Source organism: Mobula hypostoma, chromosome 4 (genome assembly GCF_963921235.1).
Source record: "Mobula hypostoma chromosome 4, sMobHyp1.1, whole genome shotgun sequence".
NCBI lineage: Eukaryota > Metazoa > Chordata > Chondrichthyes > Myliobatiformes > Myliobatidae > Mobula > Mobula hypostoma.
The window spans coordinates 6,815,979-6,839,819 of record NC_086100.1 but is presented as its reverse complement, the minus strand read 5'-3'; the positions used below and the strand labels follow the sequence as shown (position 1 = coordinate 6,839,819).

Genomic DNA, 23,841 nt, shown 5'->3' with positions numbered 1-23,841 from the left:
CACCTCCGCAAAGAATTCTATCAGGCTTGTTAGATGCGATCTGCCCTTCACAAAGCCATGCTAACTGTCCCTGATCAGACCATGATTCTCTAAATGCCTATAGATCCTATCTCTAAGAATCTTTTCCAACAGCTTTCCCACCACAGACGTGAGGCTCACTGGTCTATAATTACCCGGACTATCCCTACTACCTTTTTTGAACAAGGGAACAACATTCGCCTCCCTCCAATCCTCCGGTACCATTCCCGTGGACAACGAGGACATAAAGATCCTAGCCAGAGGCTCAGCAATCTCTTCTCTCGCCTCGTGGAGCAGCCGGGGGAATATTCCGTCAGGCCCCGGGGACTTATCTGTCCTAATGTATTTTAACAACTCCAACACCTCCTCTCCCTTAATATCAGCATGCTCCAGAACATCAACCTCACTCATATTGTCCTCACCATCATCAAGTTCCCTCTCATTGGTGAATACCGAAGAGAAGTATTCATTGAGGACCTCGTTCACTTCCACAGCCTCCAGGCACATCTTCCCACCTTTATCTCTGATCGGTCCTACCTTCACTCCTGTCATCCTTTTTTTCTTCACATAATTGAAGAATGCCTTGGGGTTTTCCTTTACCCTACTCGCCAAGGCCTTCTCATGCCCCCTTCTTGCTCTTCTCAGCCCCTTCTTAAGCTCCTTTCTTGCTTCCCTATATTCCTCAATAGACCCATCTGATCCTTGCTTCCTAAACCTCATGTATGCTGCCTTCTTCCTCTTGACTAGATTTTCCACCTCACTTGTCACCCATGGTTCCTTCACCCTACCATTCTTTATCTTCCTCACCGGGACAAATTTATCCCTAACATCCCGCAAGAGATCTCTAAACATCGACCACATGTCCATAGTACATTTCCCTGCAAAAACATCATCCCAATTCACACCCGCAAGTTCTAGCCTTATAGCTTCATAATTTGCCTTTCCCCAATTAAAAATTTTCCTGTCCTCTTTGATTCTATCCTTTTCCATGATAATTATAAAGGCCAGGCAGCGGTGGTCACTGTCCCCTACCTGCTCACCCACTGAGAGAGCTGTGACCTGACCCGGTTCATTACCTAGTACTAGATCTAGTATGGCATTCCCCCTGGTCGGTCTGTCCACATACTGTGACAGGAATCCATCCTGGACACACTGAACAAATTCTGCCCCATCTAAACCCTTGGAACTAATCAGGTGCCAATCAATATCAGGGAAGTTAAAGTCACCCATGATAACAACCCTGTTATTTTTGCACCTTTCCAAAATCTGCCTCCCAATCTGCTCCTCTGTATCTCTGCTGCTACCAGGGGGCCTATAGAATACTCCCAGTAGAATAACTGCTCCCTTCCTGTTCCTGACTTCCACCCATATTGACTCAAAAGAGGATCCTGCTACATTACCCACCCTTTCTGTAGCTGTAATAGTATCCCTGACCAGTAATGCCACGCCTCCTCCCCTTTTTCCTCCCTCTCTATCCCTTTTAAAGCACTGAAATCCAGGAATATTGAGAATCCATTCCTGCCCTGGTGCCAGCCAAGTCTCTGTAATGGCCACTACATCATAATTCCGTGTATGTATCCAAGCTCTCAGTTCATCACCTTTGTTCCTGATGCTTCTTGCATTGAGGTACACACATTTCAGCCCTTCTGTCTTTACACCGTTTATTCTGCTTCTCTTTCCTCAAAGTCTCTCTGTATGTTAGATCTGGCTTTACTCAATGCACTTCTTTCACTGCTCTATCGCTCTGGGTCCCATCCCCCTCGCAAATTAGTTTAAACCCTCCCGAACCATGCTAGCAAACCTACCTGCAAGGATATTGCTCCCCCTTGAGTTCAGGTACAACCCATCCAATCTGTACAGGTCCCACCTTCCCCAGAAGAGATCCCAATGATCTATAAATCTAAAACCCTGCTCCCTGCACCAACTCCTCAGCCACGCATTCAACTGCCATCTCCTCCAATTCTTACCATCTCTGTCACAGAGCACTGGCAGCAATCTTGAGAACGTCACCCTTGAGGTCCTGTTCTTCAGCCTTCTGCCTAGTTCCCGAAACTCACACTTCAGGACCTCATCCCTCTTCTTGCCTATGTCGTCGGTCCCAACATGTATCACGACTTCTGGTTGCTTTCCCTCTCGAACCAGGATGTCGTGCACCCGGTCAGAGACATCCCGGACCCTGGCACCCGGGAGGCAACAAACCATGCGGGTGTCCTTCTCACGTCCACAAAATCTCCTGTCTGCACCCCTGACTATAGAGTCTCCAATGACGACAGCTCTCCTCTTCTCCGTCCCACCCTTCTGCACCACAGGGTCAGAGTCAGTGCCGGAGGCCCTGCCACCATGGCTCACACCTGGTCGGTCGTCTCCACCAACAGTATCCAGGACGGTAAACTTATTATTCAGGGGAATGGCTACAGGGGTGTCTGCTCACCTTCGCTTTCCCCCCTCTGACTGTCACCCAATGACCTGCTTCCGACAGCCTAGATGTGACTACCTCCCTGTAGCTCTCATCTATGACTGCCTCATTCTCCCTTATGAGTCGAAGGTCATCCAGCTGCTGCTCCAGATTCCTTACACGGTCTTCCAGATCGCCCAGCTGTATGCACTTCTGACAGATGTGACTCTGCAGGAGGATGCTCTCTACGGTGACAGTGTAGAATTGCATCAGTATGTTCCGGGGAAGATGGATTTCTATCAGGAAGTGCAGAGCAGGTGTTATGTCACAACAAAACGCTTGCGGATCTGACTGGTAAGGCAGAAAGATGCAAATTCCCCTATACTGTTTCAAAACTTCATTTATTAGGGCAGAACAGAGAAAGCATTAGAATACTTATCTAGATGTGCGTGGGCCCTCCTTACTGCAGTGCAACTCCCAATCAGAATCAGGTTTAATGTCACTGGCAGGTGTTGTGAAATTTGTTGTTTTCCAGCAGTAGCACATTGCAGTACATAATTTAAAAAAACTATCAATTACAATATAAAGTATATATCAAAATGAAATTTAGTAAGTAGTGCTAAAAACAGAAAAAAAACAATGGTGAGGTAGTGTCCATGGATTCATTGTCCACTCAGAAATCTGATGGCGGAGGGACGAAGCTGTTCCTGAAATGCTGAGTGTGGGGCTTCAGGCTCCTGTACCTCCTCCCTGATAGTAGCAATGAGGAGAGGGCATGTCCTGGGTGATGGGGATCCTCAATGACTTTTTGAGGCGTTGCCTTTTGAAGGTGTCCTCGATGCTGGGGAGACTGATGTCCGTGATGGAGCTGGCTGAGTTTACAACCTTCTGCATCTTTTTCCGACCCTCCGTTCCACACAGTGGTGACAGCCAGTTATCCGTGCTGCCATTTACGATCCAGCCTGTTGGTGAGGCCCCGGATAACTCTTCGCCAGTTCCAACAGCTCTACTTTTCTATCTTCCCCACTGATGTGAAATGCTGCAGTAAGTGGACAATACGTTAGCACCAGCTCAAACCACCAACCCAATCAATACTTCCACCACTCTTCACCAGTCCCACCCCTGCGTTTGTGTGACTGTCACGTTATCATGGTCCCCATCGAGGCTTCTTCAGTGAGTCTAGTACACCCAGGGCCACGGTGGTGAAGACATTCATTGTTAACTCGACAAAACAGCAGCAAGGTGAAAGGGCACAAGGTCATAGCAAGGTAGATCTTGAGGTCAAGAGTCCATATTATTGTACTGACTTCCATTGTCTGCGGTTATTTTGCTTTTCAATTGCAAAGACAGTGTTGAGGGCTTACTGTGTCTGGAGCGGTCCGTTGCAACAGATTGACAAACACACACACAGTGGTGGGGAACTCAGCAGGTCAGGCAGCAGCTGTGGAGACTAATAAACAGCCAGCATTTCAGGCTGAGACCCCTTATCAGGACTGGACAGGAAGGGGGGGGGAGCCAGAATGAGATGGTGGGGGGAGGGGAAGAAGTACACGCTAGAAGGTGATAGGTGAAGCCTGGCGGTTGGGGGATGGGGTGGCGGGTAAGAAGCTGGGAGGTGATATGTGAAAAGGTAATGGGTTGGAGAAGGAGGAATCTAATATGAAAGGTGGGCCATGTGAGAAAGGGGCTCCGAGGGGAGGTGAGGAGAAGAGAAGAGGTAAGACGGGAGCAAGAGTGGGGAATTGAGCAAGAGGAAAGAGGGAGGGAGGAAAATTATTGGAAGTTCGGGAAATCAATGTTCATTCCATCAGGTTGGAGGCCACCTCGATGGTATATGTGGTGTTGCTTCTCCAACCTGAGAGTAGCCTCGTCATGGCAGTACAGGAGGCCACGAACCGATATGTCGGATTAGGAATGGGGATGGGTTGGCCACCGGGAAATCCTGCTTTTTACATTAATGATTACAAGGAGTATTAGATTGACAGTGGAGGAGAGAGAAAGAAATCAAAGTAAAGAAAAATGGCAGCTACAAACAGAAGTCATCACATTTTCAAGCTTAAGGCCCTCCATTGGATTGGGTTGACCATAGATGTTGCACCCTGGCTGTCGACCTGTTACACAAGTCTGAGCAGTACAATATGAAGAGCAACCTATTGCTCATGCAACAGACACTCCCCGTCCACACACCGATGATCCAAAGGAATGGAAGACACCGAAATGGTTTGGCTCCAGCATTGTCGCAGGAGTTTCCAGTCATCGTTGAACTCAACCTAGGACTGATTGCCTCAGGGACTCCAGCTCCTGATTTTTCACGGGCTTTACTCGCGGAGCCTTCCCCATGAGTGGGTGTAGCCGCAAGGCAGCAGAGGTTTGAGATCAGAGTTTTTCTTCTCCTCGATGAGCTGCCAACCTTGGCTGATGAGCCCGACCTGCCCAAAGTGACTGGTTTTAAGGTGCCAGTAACCCACCTTTGCCCCATCTCCTGTCCAGTAGAAGTGGTTCTGCTGGATTCGTAGCTGAGCCACATGTGAGGGCCAGGAGCCGAACTTGGTTGTCCGAAGTTATTTGAGAAAACTTTGGACATTGGGAGCATTTAATAGGTAGTGGGAGCTTGTCCCCACCCCCCACAACCCCCTCCCCCGTCTATGAGGAAACACTTGCAAACTGGTGACCACAAAATGAGCAAAAAACACCAGAGGGACGTTTCTCTGCTGATCTGTGGTGAGCGTGTGATGCAAGCTTCTGGCAGGCGTTGGATCAGGGAACCAGAAACAATGTCGGTTGAGGAAGCAGAAAGACTTGGACACACTAGGATAATGTGGAAGGGAGGATCAGGTGGAATACAGTATAGGGAAGTCACAGAGTCATAGAACACTACAACACAGAAACCTGCCCTTTGACCCATCTAGTACCCTGCCAAACTATTAATCTACTGAGTCCCATCGACCTGCACCTGGACCATAGCCTCTATACCACTCCCATCCATGTATCTATTTCTCTTAGATATTGAAATCGAACCCACATCCACCATTTCCACTGGCAGCCCATTTCACACTCTCAGTGAAGAATTTCCCCTCATATTCCCTTTAAACATTTCATCTTTCACCCTTAACCCATGACCTCAAGTTCTAGTCTTAATGTACCTCAGTGGAAAGCGTCTGCATGCATATTCCCTATCTATCCCCCTCGTGATTTTGTATACCTCTATAAAATCTCCTTTCATTCTCCTACGTTCCAGGGAATAGTCCTAATCTATTCAACCTTATAACTCAGTCCTCAAGTCTTGACGGCATTCTTGAAAATTTTCTCTGCAGTCTTTCACTTTTCTGTAGGTAGGTGACCTGCACAAAGTGCGTGGCCATGCCCTTTGGTAGAAGGAAAAAAGGCATAGACTATTTTCTAAACATGGAGAAAATTCAGAGATCAGACATGCAAAAGGACTTGGGAGTACTTGCGCAGGATTCCCTCAAGGTTAACTTGCAGGTTGAGTCAGGAAAACAAATGCAATGTTAGCTTTAATTTTGAGAGGACTAGAATATAAGAGCAAGGAAGTAATGATGAGGCTTTATAAAGCATTGATCTGACTTCACTTGTTGGAGTATTGTGAGCAGTTTTGGGCCCCTCATCTAAAATAGGATGTGCTGGCTTTGGTGATGTCCAGAGAAGGTTCGTGCGAATGATTCCAGGAACAAAAGGGTTAATGTATGAATGTTTGATGGCTCTGGACCTGCACTCACTGGAGTTCAGAAGAATGGCGAAGAACTTCCTTAAAACCTATCAAATATTGAAAGGTCTAGATAAAGTGGATGTGGAGGGGATGTTTCCTATAATGGAGGGGTTTCCTATATTGAGGACCAGAGGGCACAGCCTCAGAATACAGGGACGTCCCTTTCGAACAGAGATGAGAAGGAATTTCTTTAGCCAGACGGTAGTGAATTTGTGGAATTCATTGCCACAGGTGGCTGTGGAGACCAAGTCATTGGGTATCTTTAAAGTGGAAGTTGATATGTTCTTGATTAGTCAGGGTGTCAAAGGTTATGGGGAGAAGGTAGGAGAACAGGGTTGAGAGGGAAAATAGATTAGCATTGACAGAATAGTGGAGCAGACCTGATGGGCCAAATGGCCTAATTCTGCACCTATGGCTTATGGTCTTGCGTCTAATTTCATAGGCAGACCAGGGAAATTGAGGCTGGGAGGATCAGTGTGGGGGATTCTGAATGACAGGATACACTTGATGGGCTGAGTGGCCTGCCCCTACTCCTGTTTTCTTGTGCTGTCAAAGTCACAGAGACACATATCATGGAAACAGGCCCTTTGGCCTCACTCATCCATGCTAATCACGTTGCCCATCTATAGTAGCCCATCTCCTTAAGACCAGAAGATACAGGAGCAGAACTAGGCTATTTGGCCCATCGAGTTTGTTCCGTCATTTCATCATGGATGACCCAATTTTTCTCTTAGCCCCGACCTCCTGCCTTCTACCCCTATCCCTTCATGTCCTGACCAATCAAATATCTATCAAATTCTGCCTTAAATACGCATAAAGACTTGGCCTCCACAGTTGCCTGTGGGAACGAATTCCACAGGTTCACCACTCTCTGGTTGAAGAAATTCCTCCTCATCACTATTCTATGGCTGTGTCCTCTGGTCTTAGACACTCCCACCATAGGAAGCATTTGTTCCACGTCCACTGTATCAAGGCCTTTCACCATTCGATAGGTTTCAACGAGGTCACCCCTCATTCTTCTGAATTCTAGTGAGTACAGGCCCAGAGCCATCAGACGCTCTTCATATAACAAGCCATTCAATCCTGGAATGATAGATTATTGATTAGTCGAGGCATGAAGGGATACGGGGACAAGGAAGGAGATTGGGACTGAGAGCGAAAATAGATCAGCCATGCTGAAATGGCAGAGTAAACTCAATGGGCCGAATGGCCTAATTCTGCTCCTATACCTTATGGTCTTCATGAAAACATTGCAATCCTCAGTCCACAGTTTTTTTTGGTACAAGACATGCTGTTCAATTTTGAGCTTATTAAAAAAAAATCAAAATTATGTACAATAAAATACTGATGAATTCATTCCTCCAAGATTTACTCTAATGATAAAGCACCAAAATTAAAAACAAATAATCCATTGCCATTCATTGAGCAAAATTCAAACTTGCTTGATTGTTCTCTAATAATGTTCAAAGTATCCAGTTCATGTTGAGGTTTCCTTCCACTGAAGACAAAGCTGATACCTTGGGAAGTGAGGGAGGAGATTGCTGAGCCTCTGGTGATGGTCTTTGTATCATTAATGAGGACGGGAGAGGTTCCGGAGGATTGGAGGGATGCAGATGTTGTTCACTTATTCAAGAAAAGGAGTAGAGATAGCCCAGTAAGTCTTACTTCAGTGGTTGGTAAGTTTATGAAGAAGATCCTGAGAGGCAGGATTTATGAACATTTGGAGAGGCATAATATGATTAGGAATAGTCAGCATGGCTTTGTCAAGGGCAGGTCGTGCCTTATGAGCTTGATTGAATTTTTGAGGATGTGACTAAACACATTGATGAAGGTAGAGCTGTAGATGTAGTGTATATGGATTTCAGCAAAGCATTTGATAAGGTACCCCATGCAAGGCTTATTGAGAAAGTATGGGATCCAAGGGGACATTGCTTTGCGAATCCAGAACTGGCTTGCCCACAGAAGGCAAAGAATGGTTGTAGATGGGTCATATTCTGCATGGAGGTCGGTGACCAGTGGAGTGCCTCAAGGATCTGCTCTGGGACCCCTACTCTTTGTGATTTTTATAAATGACCTGGATGAGGAAGTGGAGAGATGGGTTAATAAATTTGCTGATGACACAAATATTGGGGGTGTTGTGGATAGTGTGGAGGGCTGTCAGAGATTACAGTGGGACATTGATAGGATGCAAAACTGGGCTGAGAAGTGGCAGATGGAGTTCAGCCCAGATAAGTGTGAGGTGGTTCATTTTTGTAGGTCAAATGTGATGGCAGAATATAGCATTAATGGTAAGACTCTTGGTAGTGTGGAGGATCAGAGGGATCTCCGAATCCATAGGACACTCAAAGCTGCTACGCAAGTTGACTCTGTGGTTAAGAAGGCATAAGGTGCATTGGCCTTCATCAACCGTAGGATTGAGTTTAAGAGCCGAGAGGTAATGTCGCAGCTATATAGGACCCTGGTCAAACCCCACTTGGAGTACTGTGCTCAATTCTGGTTGCCTTACTATAGGAAGGACATTGAAACCATAGAAGTGATGCAGAGGAGATCTGCAAGGATGTTGCCTGGATTGGGGAGCATGCCTTATGAGAATAGGTTGAGTGAACTCAGCCTTTTCTTCTTGGAGTGACGGAGGATGAGAGGTGACCTGATAGAGTTGTACAAGATAATGAGAAGCATTGATCATGTGGATAGTCAGAGGCTTTTTCCCAGGGCTGAAATAGCTAGCATGAGAGGACATAGATTTAAGGTGCTTCAGAGGAGGTACAGAGGAGATGTCAGGGGTAAGTTTTTTATGCAGAGAGTGGTGAGTGCGTGGAACGAGCTGCCAGTGGAGGCAGATGTGATAGGGTCTTTTAAGAGACTCCTGGATAGGTACATGGAGCTTGGAGAAATAGAGGGCTATGGGTAAGCCTAGGTAGCTGGAAGGTAAGGACATGTTCGCACAGCTTTGTGGGCCAAAGGGCCTGTATTGTGCTGTAGTTTTCCTATGTTTCTGTGTTTCTATGAGTCCTTGAGTGTGCTGCCTGAACTATTCTATGCAATGGAGGGAAAAACTAGTCCAAGACAGTCTGTTAAAAATTGTACTGTGATGATACTGTCAGCATGTGTTCTTTTATTTGTTCTGAGTCAACTCCCAGTGATGGATAAGCAATGTCCCAGCAATTTTCATATTGATGTAATTACCCTTCAATGTTTATCCAAAGTTCAAAATGAATTTTACTAACAAAGTACATAGTATCACTATATACAACCCTGAGATTCATTTTCTTATGGGCATACTCAATAAATCTATAGAATAATAGCCATAGCAGAATCAATGAAAGACCACCCAACTACAGCGTTCAACCAGAGTGCAAAAGACAGCAAAAAATAATAAGAATAAATAGAAAAACAATAAATATCGAGAACATGTGAAGAGTCCTTGAAAGTGAGCCCATTGTTTGCAGGAACCAATGGAATCCCAAAAAGGCAGTGAATATTTCAGGTCCAGTAAAATTCTTGTGATGACTTGGTGACAGTGAGCAAGAAGGGTGCTTTGGATGGACAATTGTGGGCAGACACAACGACATGGAGTACCAGTGTTTAATTCTCTGTTTGAGCAAGCTAAAAATAGAAGCACTGCAATGTGTCATAAAACGACTCTTGACACCTTGATTTCTCGCAGCCATTTTAAGGCCATTTTTCTGCAGTAAAATTAATCAATATACATTGGGGAAACAGGAGTAAGGGACATTTGATCCAAGATTTACCTAAAATAACTTGCCACGTCCATCTGGCATTCCTTATACATCAAGGTGAAAGAATGTTTCTGAAGCTCTTTCTACTTTGGCCTTTTTGGACTCATCCTTTGTAAGGTACAAGTTAACAAAGTGGATGAAGCAGGGGGAAAAGTCCCTCTGTTCATTATGCTGAATTGTGGGGGAAATCACGCTTCACTACTTGGGCTACTCATTATATACTGTTCCATTTTGTGTATGGAAATCGTCCAGTGGCCACTCATCATGGCCTCGTCTTGAAGCACTTGGATCTACTCTTTCATGCCGTGTATAGTTGGCATCCTGCATCCCCCATTTTTCACAATAAAATCTGCTATTTGTCCACTAACACCCAAATTGCAGAGTTTAATATTGCCGTTTCTGCCCCTGAGAATAATGGAAGGCATGATATCTCAGTGAATTATTTTTAAGTTTTCTTTTGAATAATTAAGTGCTTTCACAGTAGCTATTGTGATTTTGCCTAAAATGCCCTCTGGGATAACATTATCTAATGCACCATATAGATATTTGCAGAATTTGTCAAATGAGCTGCGTAGATATCCTGCAACCACCATCTCAGAAGAACTGAATAATGTATGGACAGTCCAGATCATAACAACATTAAATCAAGGTTGAAGTCAACGAGAATGAGAGCCCAGGACAGGCTAATGTTCAGCTTTCTACCTGCGTTTGACCCTCTTGCTAGCTGCTGTCAGAGGAAAGTGCAGGAGCCTTTGGGTCCATGTTGCATGGGTTTGTCAGTGAGGCTGTGGCCTTGTTTTGAGGGACTTTGAGGTTCATGGTGCATGTAATTCTGGATTCTGGTTACTCTTTTTTTGTGCTGTTTTTGAGTTGACCGGGGTAATTGATATGGACCGGGGCTCTTCAGTGAGGAATAACTGTGTGTGTGACCTGCAGTGGGCTAGCAGCGCAGAGCTGAACTGAACTGAACTAGTGGACTTCTGGTTTGATGTCTTGATATTCTTTGTGCTGTCTGCTTGGTTTTTTTGTTTTTTTTTGTTCTTTTTTTCGCATGTTGGGTGTTTGATGTTTTCCTGAACAGGTTTTGTGGTGCTTCTTTGTTTTGTGGCTGCCTGTGGGAGGGAAAATCTCAGAGTTGTGTTCTGTATATATACTTTGATAATAAACCTACTGTGAATTTTTGAATCATTGAAATCCATCACAAGTTGTTTCTCTTCTTTCTCATCCATCATTAATTAAATTTGTTTCACTGTCATAACCTGCCTATTTGCGTTATGGACCATTTTATTCACAGAACTGTACGCTCTGCATCCGATTTCCCCAAAGTCTTTGAGGTCATCTGCAGTGAAATCATAGAGTTGTTCTGGAGAGATCTGCATTTTCCCTAAGGATTCAATGCTATGAGTCTGAAGCTCCCTCTCTTTCATTTAATTTCCAATTATATGCAGTCTTCCACTGGAGCTGACAGATCCAAGGTCTGGGCCCTGTTTTTGGTTGGTCCTGGACACATGTGGGTCTTGAAAGTGAACTCCTGTTGGATTTAACCCTGAGCCTTACTGGTGTCTTGAAGGCAAGGCTGGCAAAATTCAACTTCAGCATGTTGGGTCTTATCTGCATGTAGGTGGTTGTGTTTTGGGGCTGAATCAGTTTCTGACGTGCTGGAGACATTGCTGTAGCTGGAGCTGCTATTGCACAGTTAATATTTCAAAGGGCGGGGTGAATTAATTCTTTAAGGAAAATTGATATGTAAACTAGGAACTGCTCGAGTGCCTGGAGGCACCACCACTGCAGCCTGACAAAGAACCCATGGAAACCCACTCCCCCACACCCACCCCCCGATTGTAAGAGAGATCCCTCTGTATGTGAGAGATTTTTAAATAATGAAATGTGCAGCCTGAAGAAGATGTGATCATAGAAAAATTCAGGAAAATCCCATGAAGAATGTCACTGATAGTTGGCAAGAAATAAGCAGTAAGACAATTCTGAATTGTTTTGCCTACTGTGGTTTCAGGCATTCAGGCTTGATGTCAGAAATGACTGGGAGTGATTTCAGTACTTCAACAAGTTAGGATTACGGATAATTTGAAAGTATCAACAATCATGTTCCGGTTTAGGATGGCACCACTGAGGTGGGCAACAGGTTACCGGTAGTTCAAGAGGCAAGAAATCTGACTGAAAATGTAATGGATGACACCTTTTCTAAAGTAAATAGTGGTAAACTATCACTGCAAACAATGAAGAGGCGAACGAAGGTGAAGCAGATTTGAGGGATGAGCCGTGTTGGTGCAATGCAACATCGATGCGATGGAGTTGGTATGAGCGATTCAGAGAGGAAAAGTCAAGGCAGGGGAGTTTTGATGCCCACCCAACTAACCCGGGTGTGAGATTGTGCTGAGCTGATTTGGAGAGGTCAAGAACAGCTTCGGGCTGGGCAATGAGGCCCGGATGAATCGCTGGGTGGCATGGTGCACTTCGCTGCGGTGGGGCCCTTGTCTTTATGCGAGGCATGATCCACTGTTTGGGCAATTTAAACACCACGCAGATAAGGCTGTGTATTGGGAGCTGAGAGTTAGGCTGATTTCTCTCACCGTCCTGCAATCACTCCTCTCTCTGCAGTGCTGGGGGGCTCTGAGACCGCCCCAGCTGCTGTGCTTTGTGTTTGTGAGCTTCGCGGCAATTTTCCACCCTAATATGGTGAACTGAGACTGAGGCTTCGGCCTACTCTGGGCTGCTCCAGGGATTCGGGTCTATGGACTCAATTTGGTTCAGAACGCTGTTGCTTGCTTCTATTGTTTGCAGGATTTGTGTATTTTTTTCTCTTTCTCTGCGCTTTGAGTGTTGGTCTTTTTTTTAAATTAAATCTTTCAAATTTCTAGTTTTGTGGCTGCATGTAAGCAGACAAATCTCAAGGTTGTATAATTTATAAATTCTTTGATAATAGTAGCCGAGGTGTGGGGTTGAGATTCCAAAGGGAGCTGGAAAAGGCATGGAATAAGGGTAATGACACATTTGTAATGGGGGTCTTCAATATGCAAGGGGGTTGGGAAAATCAGGTTGGTGTCAGATTGTAACATAAGGAATTTGTTGAATGCCTACGAGATGGCTTTTTACAACAGCTTGCGTTTGAGCCTGCTCGGGGAAAGGTCATCTACACAATGGGTGTTGTGTAATAATTCAGATCTGATTAGGGAACTTAATGTAAAGGAAGCCATAGGAGGCAGTGATTTGAGAGGGTGAAGCATCAGTCACATGTATCAGTATCACAATGGAATAAAGGGAATTACAGAGGCATGAGAGAGGAGCTTGCCCAGGTGGATTGGAGGGGGATACAGGCAGGGAGAGCAAAGCAGAGGTGGCTGAAGTTTCTGGGAATAGTTCACAAGGTGCAGGATAGATATGTCCCACAGAAGAAGAAGTTCTCAAATCTCAGGGCTAGGCAACTGTGGCTGACAAGGGAAGTTAAGGACTGCATAAAAGCTAAGGAAGGGGCAAAAATGAGTGGGAAGTTTTAAATTCCAACAAAAGGCAACTAAAAAAGCTATAAGAATGGAAAAAATGAAATATGATGGCAGACTAGTCAATCATATAAAGCAGGATACTAAAAGTTTTTTGTTATATAAGGAGTAAAAGGGAGAGCAGAGCAGTCTCGATGGGCTGAATAGCCTAATTCTGCTCCTATGTCTTATGGTATTATAATGAATATACCTTGAATCTTGAATCATGTTGAAAATGAAACTGAAGGTTTGGAGGTTGCATGCATCAAAAGCATTGTATGAAGGCACTGTGTGTCTGCATTGAATTTGTTCAATCAAAAGAACACAGTAGTGTACACTGGAGGAATTCTGTGATCCATAACGATGAGGAACTAATACATATTCTTATAGTACTGTAGAAGTATTGGTAGTTTTCTAATTTATTCTATATTTCACTTAAATACATAATTTTGAATCACTTAAATGATAGCTTGTCTTTTTTTTAAATGCCTTTTTAACAATTTCTATGAAACTAGCAAATTTGAGCAACCATTTAATCAGGCCAAAATAGTGGTCTCAATGTGTCCCAATTAACCAGAATCCACTATACACACACACACACACACACACACACACACACTCACAATGAATAACACAAAAAGCAGATTCATCAGTTGTACCTGCATCCACTTCTTCTGGCAGCTCATGTAACTCAACTTGCCCCTCAGATCCCCTTTGAAAATATCTCTCACCTTGCTCCTGTGCCCTTTAGTTTGGAGGAATACAGCAGGTCAGGCAGCATCTATGGAGAGGAATAAACAGTCAACGTTTTGAGCCAAGACCCTTTGTCAGGATTGGAAAGGAGGGGGCAAGAATGCAGAATAAGAGGCCTTATCAAGGTCTCGCCCTGAACTGCCAACTGTGTATTCATTTCCATAGATGCTGCCTGACCTGCTGAGTTCCTCCAGCGTTTTATGCGTTGCTCTGGGTTGCCAGCATCTGCGAAATCACTGAACCTTAGAGTATGATCCCTCCAGGTTTTGACTCCTTGACCCTGGGGAAAGACACCTCATTGACACCCCTCATTATTTCACATTTCCTCCCACATCTTGAGTGCCACGGTAGCATAGTGGTCAGCGAGGCGCTATTGCAGCTCGGGGCTTCGGAGATCAGAGTTCAGCTCTGGTGTCATCGGTACATTCTCCCCAGGTTTCCTCTGGTTTTTGGCACGGACTAGAAGGGCCGAAGTGGCCTGTTTCCGTACTGTAATTGTTATATGGTTATATGAGTATTCCAGCTCCCTCTCACAGTCCAAAGGTGTATCAGAAGGTAAGCTGTTCATTATAAATTGTCCCATGATTAGGCCAGAGTTAACTCGGGGGCAGCTCGAGGGCCGGAAGGGCCTATCTGCTCCGAATCTCAATAAATAAATAAATCTTGGAGACGTGAGGATTGAGAATTTAATCGGCCCGACTGTGTGAGTGGGGGTTAAGATCCAGAAACAGTGATGTGAATGTGGGGGGAATACAAATGAGATGAAATGTTGGCTCGGTGTTAATAGGTGACATTAAGACACAGGAGCAGAGTTAGGCCGTTGCCCATCGAGTCTGTTCCGCCAGTCTATCATGCCTGATTTATTATCCCTCGCAACCCCTTACTGTCTGTTCCCAGTAACCTTTGACACCCTGACTAATCAAGAGACTATCAAACTCTGCTTTGAATATATCCAATGGCTTGGCCTGCACGGCCATCTGTGGCAATGAATTCCACAGATTCACCACTCTCTGGCTAAAGAAATTCCTCCATATCTCCATTCTAGATATCTCCGTCGCTCTATTCTGTCCTTGGCCCTCCTTGGTTCTGTTCTAAGGTGTCTGGTGATAGGCTGAAGGGCCTGTGACAATATGTTAAAAACCTATGCCAATCACAGTATCATCATCATCATCATCATCATCAGGTGCCGTGCCCAGTTTGAGCTTTGACTGCCATGGCCCACACACTCCTGTTTCAGGTCAAGTGGATCAATTCATTGCTATTCATTTCCAGTTCTCTGGCTGCTGTCTCCATCATCATTTGTCTTTGTTTTCCTCTTGCTTTCTTCCTTTCAATCTTTCCCATAATTACCGTGCATTGTAACTCCTCTTTCATAATCGCATGTCCAATAAAGTTACGTTGCCTTTTCATGATCTCATACATTATTTCTCCTATTGTGTTTGCTCTGTTCATGATATCCTCGTTAGATATTTGTTTCGTCCATGATATTCTTTGCATCCTCCTCAAAAACCACATCTCTGCTGCTTCAATTCGTTTCCTCATGTGACTAGGTATTGTCCAACATTCTGATCCATATAACATAACTGGATAAACGTAACATTTCAGTACTCTGAGGCGGGTTGTCATGCCTAGTTTAGTATTGGTCAGTATACTCTTCATTCTTGTAAAGGTGTCTTTTGCCATCCCTATTCTTCTTTTGATGTCCAAGTCGCACCTACCATCTGATGTCACCCAGCTTCCTAAGTAGCAAAAGTTCTGTACTTGTTTTATGTCTTCCCCGTTTATTCTCAGCCTGCAGATAGGATTCTCCTTCTTTTTGAATATCACCATACATTCTGTCTTTTTGCAATTGATAGATAGACCCATTTTTGCACTTTCCTCAACAATTATATCTATCAAGTTTTGTAGTTCTTCCTCCGTAGTTGCATTTAACAGTGTCATCTGCATATCTGAAATTATTGATGTTTTCACCGCCAACTTTGATTCGCAAGATGTTTCTTATTTTTTTGTAATATTGTTTCACTATACATATTAAATAAATCAGGGGAGAAAACATACCCTTGTGTAACACCTCTCTTGATTTTCGTAAACTGACTCACTTCTCCATCTATTCTTACAGCGGCAGTTTGTTTGTACAGATTTCTGATTAGGCGGAGGTCTTTCAAATCTAGATCTAGAGTTTTCTGTAATATTTCAAATAACTTATTGTCATAGTCATAGTCATACTTTATTGCTCCCGGGGGAAATTGTTTTTTGTTATTGTGCTTCACTTTATCAAATGCTTTTGTGTAGTCGATAAAACAAACAAGCAAGCAAATCTTTTTGCACTTGAATAGCTTGTTCTGATAGTATCCTTAACATCAATACTGTGTTTCTTGTACCTTTGTCTTTCACAAAACCACATTGTTCTTTGCCTATTTCAGCTTGTATCTTACTTTTAGCTCATGTCATCAAAATTCTTAGAAGTATCTTGGTGATATGACTCATTAAACTTATGGTCCCATGTAATTCACATTCTATTGCTCCAGCTTTCTTAGGAAGAGTGATAAATACTGACTTTTTTTTCAATCTCTTCTGAAATTATTCCAGTCATAAATTTTATTGATTAAATCAGTAAGTTTTTCAATTCCATCATCTTCAAGGGCGATAATTTGTTCTATTACTAATTCATCAGGACCTGCTGCCTTTCCTTTCTTCATCTTACTTATTGCATTACGAACTTCAGATTTTAAAATACTTGGACTTTCAATGTTTTTCTTAATTTCTGGTTTTTCACCTCGATCGTCTTCAAACAGTTCCTGAATATATTCAGTCCATCTGTTCATAATCTCATCTTTTTCCATGATAATGGTACCGTCCTTTGCTTTCAAACATCCACCTGAAGAACAGAGGAGCTTTTTACCAGTGATATTCTTGATTTGTTGATGTAACCTTTTTGGATCAGTAATAGGGATTCTTTCTATTTGCTCACATTCCTGGTTTAACCATTCTTCTTTGGCTTTTTGACTTAAGCTTTTAACTTTTTTATCGAAGGGCTTATATTCTGTAGGATTTGCTTTCTTCCGTCTCCTTTCTTCCATTAGATTTTTGATTTCATCTGTCATCCATTTATTCTTTGTGCTTTTTTCTTTTTTAGGAATCACTGACTTTGCTGATTCTACCAAGGCATCCTTTAGAGAGTTGAATTTCATTTCTACACGATTGCTATCATCTTCAACAGATTCTATTTCTAGACTTTGAAATCTATTCCTTACTTCAATTGTAAATTTTTGTCTTAAGTTTTCTTCTTTAATTAATTGCAAGTAGTCAAGGGATTGTTCAGGTTTTTGCTTCTTTAGTTTTTTAAGTTTTACTTTTACATGACATACTACTGGGTTATGGTCACTATTACAGTCTGCACCTGGATATGTTTTGCATTGAGTCACTGAGTTTCTAAATCTTTGGTTTATAGTAATAAAGTCAATTTGATTTCTTGTGTTATCACCTGGACATTTCCAGGTCCACAAGGGTCTTGGATGGTTTTTAAAGTAGATATTCATAATGACCTGATTATTCACCTTGCACCATTCTACCCATTTCTCACCTCTTTCATTTCTTTCCCCTAGTCCAAATTTTCCTATGGTATTTCCATCAGCACCTTGTCCTGCTTAGCATTTAGATTTCCCATGACAATAACAATATCTTGAGATTTGCATCCACTCTTTGCTTGTTCAAGCTCTTCATAGAATTTATCTATATCTTCATTTGTTCCATCTGCTATTGGTGCATATACCTGTATAATTGCTAACTCAAATGGTTGTCCTCTGAATCTAACAAGGAGCACTCTCTTCGATATTGCCCGATGTCCTAAAACACTTTTTGCCATGTTTTCATCCATTAGAATTCCTACTCCATTAGTATGGGATATTCCACAAGAATAAACTAGTGTTTTATTTCTAATCTGACATGTTCCAACACCTATCCAACGAACTTCGATAGTTCCCATGATGTTAATCTTTAGTCTTTCCATTTCATTTATCACATTGTCCAATATTCCTGCTTGATATAGGGTTCTTACATTCCAAGTGGCAGTAATTTTCTTTTGTGTTACATGAATTTTATGAGCAGTAGCTTGATGACGGTCGGGGATCCCCTGCTGGCCAGAATCAACCCTACCGAGCGAAGCATCTTCAGAATTGTCTTGAAGATCCTCCTGACGCTGTTGTTGTTTGATACATTTTGTGAGTTTGACCATGGTTTTCTTAGCAACGGTCGTTTGCTATTGCCTACCGTTGGGCGAACTAAAGAAATTACCATTTCCCTTCCCAAATGTTCATCCACCTATACTATAGCCGTTGACATTTGAGGTTGTAGCTCGTCCGCCTTCTCCGTCATAAGTTCAGTTACTGAACCTGCCGGATCTGCCGTTGGCCTTCACTCGTATCCTGAGCAGGAACCCTTGCAGGTGCTACCGTTACGGGTCAGAGCGGCCCTGGAAGCAATGAATGACTAAGGGGTAACTCCACTTTCCCCAAAGCTCTGAAAGCCCCCAATCAGAGCCTCATCACCAGTTTCAGTTTAGAGTCACTTAGTCAATACAGGACTGAATCACAGTTTGCACTTTTGTAATATAGCATATTGCATGTCTTTCAGAGGTTAGTCAGCCATTCCCCAATGAACTGAATGAATTGAGGTGGAGGTTTCAGAGGCAGGAGGAGAAGGAGAGGGGAGAGTTAGCTTTAGGGAGGGAGTTCAGACCTTAATTCGCACACACAATCAGAGACAGGTTTATTGTCACTGGTGTATGTTGTGAAATGTGTTGTTTTGTAGCAGCAGTACAGTGCAAGAAATTTTTAAAAATGTACGATAAGGAAATTTTACAAAATAATTAAGATGTGCAAAAAGAGAACAAGATAGTGAGGTTGTTCATCAGCCGTTGGGGAACCTGATGGTGGAGGGGAAGAGGCTGTTCCTGGAACTTTCAATGTGTATCTTCGAGCTCCTGTACCTCCTCCCTGATGGCAGCAGTGAGAAGAGGGCACGTCCTGGGTGATGGGGCCCCTTAACGATGGATGCCGCCTTTTTGAGGCATCACCTTTAGGAATGGTCATTGATGCTGGAGAGGCTATTGCCCATGATGGAGCTGGCTGAGTATATAAACCTGTACCGCTTTTTCAGATCGATTGCAGGGGCCCCTGCATACCGGACAGTGATACGACCTGTCAGAATGCTCTCCACGGTACATCTGTAGAAATTTGCTAGTCTTTGGTGACATACCAAAAGTCCACAAGCTCCAAATGAAGTAGGGCTGTGGTCATGCCTTCTCGTGACTGCATTAGTACACTGGGCCAAGGATACATCCTCTGAGATGTTGATGCCCAGGAACTTGAGAGTGCTGACCCTTTCCACTGCTGATCCCCCGATGAGGTACAGATGAAGGCATGGCCACAAGTATATCAACTTGTTGCCCATTCCCATTCTACATGTTCGGCCATCATGTGGCTCTCTGGTTGGTGGAGCGACACATCATATTCTGTCTGGGTAGCCTCCAACCTGATGGCTTGAGCACTGATTTCTCCAACTTCTGGAAGTTTTTGCCCCCTTCACAGTTTTTCTCTTTTTCCATTCCCCATTCTCTGATTCACCTCCCTCTGGTTCCCCTTCTCCTTCCCTTTCTCCCATGATCCACTTTCCTCTGCTATCAGATTCCTTCTTCTTCTTCAGCCTTTTATCTCTTCCACCTACCACCTCCCAGCTTCTTGCATCGTTCTCACTCCCCCATCCACCTGTCGCCCTCTAGCATGTATTCCCCCTCTCGACCTTCCATGTTATATCACTGATTTAAACATGCAACAGTACAGCAGGGGTATAGGCCCTTTGGCTCTCAATGTGGTGCTGAACTATTTCAACTAGTAATTAGATAACTAAACTAATCCCTTCTGCCCACTCAGTATCCACATCTCTACATTCATGTGCTTATCGTATCTACTCCTCCAACACTAAGGAAGCGCTTTCTAGGCATCAAACACTCAATTTCTCCCAGCCTCCTTTGGGGCACGTCACGGATAGATCCCTGCAGCACAGGAACCGGCCTTTCATCCCACAGTGTTGTGCCGAAACAGTTAAATTACTCATGAAGTGGCCAACTAAACTAATCTCTTCTGCCATATCCTTTCATTTTTCCCACATCCATCTGCTTATCTAAATGTCGCTAATGTTTCTGCCTCTACCACCACCCCAGGCAGCACAGTCCAGGCACCCACCACTCTCCGTATAAAAAAGCTTGCCCCTCACACCTCCTTTGAAAATATTCCCATCCACAGAAATGCCTATCAATACCAGTCCCATTTGTCCATGTTTGGCCCCTATTCCCCTAAATCCTTTTCTATCCTTGCACTTGTCAAAGTGTCCTTTAAGCAATGTAATTACACTTGCCAGTACCATATCCTCTGGCAGCTCAGTCTATAGACTCACCACCCTCTGTGTGCAAAGTGTTCCCACAGGCACAGGTGCATGATGGTTAGCACAATAATTTACAGCACCAGTGATCACGGTTCAATTCCCACTGCCTCCTGTAAGGAGTTTGTACATTCGCCCTGTGACCATGTGGATTTCCTCCGGGCACTCTGGTTTCCTCCCACAGACCAAAGCGTACCTGTTAGGGTCAGTAAGCTGTGGGCATGTTAGCCCACAAAAGCATGGCGACACTTGTGGGCTGTCCCCAGCGCACATTCGAACTGTGTTGGTTGTTGATGCAAGAACAATATATTTCTATGTATGTTTCGATGTGCATGTGACAAATAAAACTAATCTCTTTCATCTTTAAAGTGGGCCATCAGGTCCCCTTTAAATCTTTATGGGAAAAAACTGTGACCTTTTCATCTCATCTCTTTCCCTCATAGTTTTATTAACCTCTGTTAGGTCACCCCTCAATCCCCTCCACTCAGTCCCAGCCTATCCAGTTTCCCCTTACAACTCAAGCCCTCCAGTCCCAGTGACATCCTTGTGAATCTTTCCTGCACTCTCCCTCTCTCATGTTGAAGTTGTACAAGACATTGGTGAGGTCAAATTTCGAGTATTGTATGCAGCTCTGGTCACCAACCTGCAAGAAAGATGTTATTGATATTGACAGAGTGCAGAGAAAATTTACAAGGACATTGCCAGGATTTGAGTTATTGGGAAAGGTCGAATAGGTTTGAACTTTATTCCCTGGTGCGCAGGCGAATGAGGGGAGATTTGATAGAGGTATACAGAATGATGAGGGGTATAGACAGTATAAGTGCAAGCAGACTATTTCCACTGAGGTTGGGCAAGAGTAGAACTAGAAGTCGTGGGTTAAGGGTGAAAGGTGAAATGTTTAAGGGGGACTTGAGGGGGAACTTCTTCACTCAGAGGGTGGAATGAGCTGCCAAGGCAAGTTGTGGAAGTGATTTTGATTTCCATATTTAAGAGAAATTTGTATAGGTACACAGATGGGATGGTAGGGAGGGCGATGGTCCAGGTGCAGGTTGCTGGAACCAGGCAGATTAGTGTTCAACGTGGACCAGATGAGCCAAGGGGCCAGTTTCTGCCCTGCAGCATTCTGTGACACAATGACTAAACAGTAAGAGATAAAATTATTGAGAGATGAATGTTTTTTGACAGAAGAAATATTTTGTGACTGGTTTGGAACTGTTCAAAGGCTGTGTGTTATCTCCTGCAGCTCAGGTGAATGGTACAGCCAGGAACCACTGCTTTAATGAGGCACTTGGCCACAAATTTTAATCTTCCCACAGATCCATAAATGATTATGTCACAACAGGATCTGAACTTGGCAATAAGGAAACAAAAATAAAATATCACCGGCACTGGAAACTGAAAGAATATAGCCAGTGAACCAACAGCTAGGGACTGAAATGGGGGCCTAATTATAGTAAATTAAACTGTGTGGTTGGGGGCAGGGGAGCACTTTGTGAATATTGAGCATAATTTGGTAAGTTTCAAGGCATTGAGGAATATGAGTCTGTCTCGTTATGGGTATCTCAGAGATGGGACTACAGCCCTCCATTTTTTATGGTCATAGTCATACTTTATTGATCCAGGGGGAAATTGGTTTTCGTTACAGTTGCACCATAAATAATTAAATATTAATAGAACCATAGATAGTTAAATAGTAATATGTAAATTATGCCAGGAAATAAGTCCAGGACCAGCATATTGGCTCAGGGTGTCTGACCCTCCAAGGGAGGAGTTGTAAAGTTTGATGGCCACAGGCAGGAATGACTTCCTATGACGCTCTGTGTTGCATCTCGGTGGAATGAGTCTCTGGCTGAATGTACTCCTGTGCCCAACCAGTACATTTTGTAGTGGATGGGAGACATTGTCCAAGATGGCATGCAACTTGGACAGCATCCTCTTTTCAGACACCACCGTGAGAGAGTCCAGTTCCATCCCCACAACATCACTGGGCTTTCGAATGAGTTTGTTGATTCTGTTGGTGTCTGCTACACTCAGCCTGCTGCCCCAGCACACAACAGCAAACATGATCGCACTGGCCACCACAGACTCGTAGAACATCCTCAGCATAATCCGGCAGATGTTAAAGGACCTCAGTCTCCTCAGGAAATAGAGACGGCTTATAGACAATAGACAATAGACAATAGGTGCAGGAGTAGGCCATTCGGCCCTTCGAGCCAGCACCGCCATTCACTGTGATCATGGCTGATCATCGACTATCAGTATCCAGTTCCTGCCTTATCCCCATAACCTTTGATTCCACTAACTTTAAGAGCTCTATCCATCTCTTTTTCGAAAGCATCCAGAGACTTGGCCTCCACAGCCTTCTGGGGCAGAGCATTCCATATATCCACCACTCTCTGGGTGAAAAAGTTTTTCCTCAACTCCGTTCTAAATGGCCTACCCCTAATTCTTAAACTGTGGCCTCTGGTTCTGGACTCACCCATCAGCAGGAACATGCTTCCTGCCTGCAGCGTGTCCAATCCCTTAATAATCTTATATGTTTCAATAAGATCCCCTCTCAGCCTTCTAAATTCCAGAGTATACAAGCCCAGTCGCTCCAATCTTTCGACATATGACAGTCCCGCCATCCCATGAATTAACCTTGTGAACCTACTCTGCACTCCCTCAATAGCAAGAATGTCCTTCCTCAAATTTGGAGACCAAAACTGCACACAATACTCCAGGTGTGGTCTCACCAGGGCCCTGTACAGCTGCAGAAGGACCTCTTTGCTCTTGTACTCAATTCCCCTTGTTATGAAGGCCAGCATGCCATTAGCTTTCTTCACTGCCTGCTGTACTTGCATGCTTGCTTTCAGTGACTGATGTGCAAGAACACCTAGATCTCGTTGTGCTTCCCCTTTTCCTAACTTGACTCCATTTAAATAATAATCTAATATTATTTAATTTAATTAAATAATAATATCATCCATGTGCCAATTGAAGAGTCTCTTAAATGTCCCTGACATACCACTTCCGTTGGGCATTCCACGCTTCTATCACTCTTTGTATATAAAAAAAATGTCTTTGCATTTCCTTTCCCTTTCCTCCAATCACCTTTAAATTATTCCCTCTCGTATTAGCTTTTGTCGTTCTGGGAAAATGACACTGACAGTCCACTCTGTTAGCACCTCTTATCATCTTATACACCTCTGTCAAATTACCTCTCTTCCACCTTTGCTCAAAGGGAAAATCCCTAGCACACTCGTCCAAGTGATCCATTCCTGTAGCCTATCTAAC

General features: G+C 43.8%; 1 protein-coding gene and 1 pseudogene across 3 annotated transcripts in view; one reads left to right on the top strand and one right to left on the bottom strand.

Moving 5' to 3' along the window:
- The window catches only part of LOC134345106 (phospholipase D1-like), a 265,323-nt gene that overhangs the window by 54,297 nt on the left and 187,185 nt on the right, over positions 1 to 23,841 (top strand). The gene's annotated exons all lie outside the window — the stretch shown is intronic.
- LOC134344694 (dual specificity mitogen-activated protein kinase kinase 4-like) lies at positions 9,838 to 11,286 on the bottom strand (annotated as a pseudogene).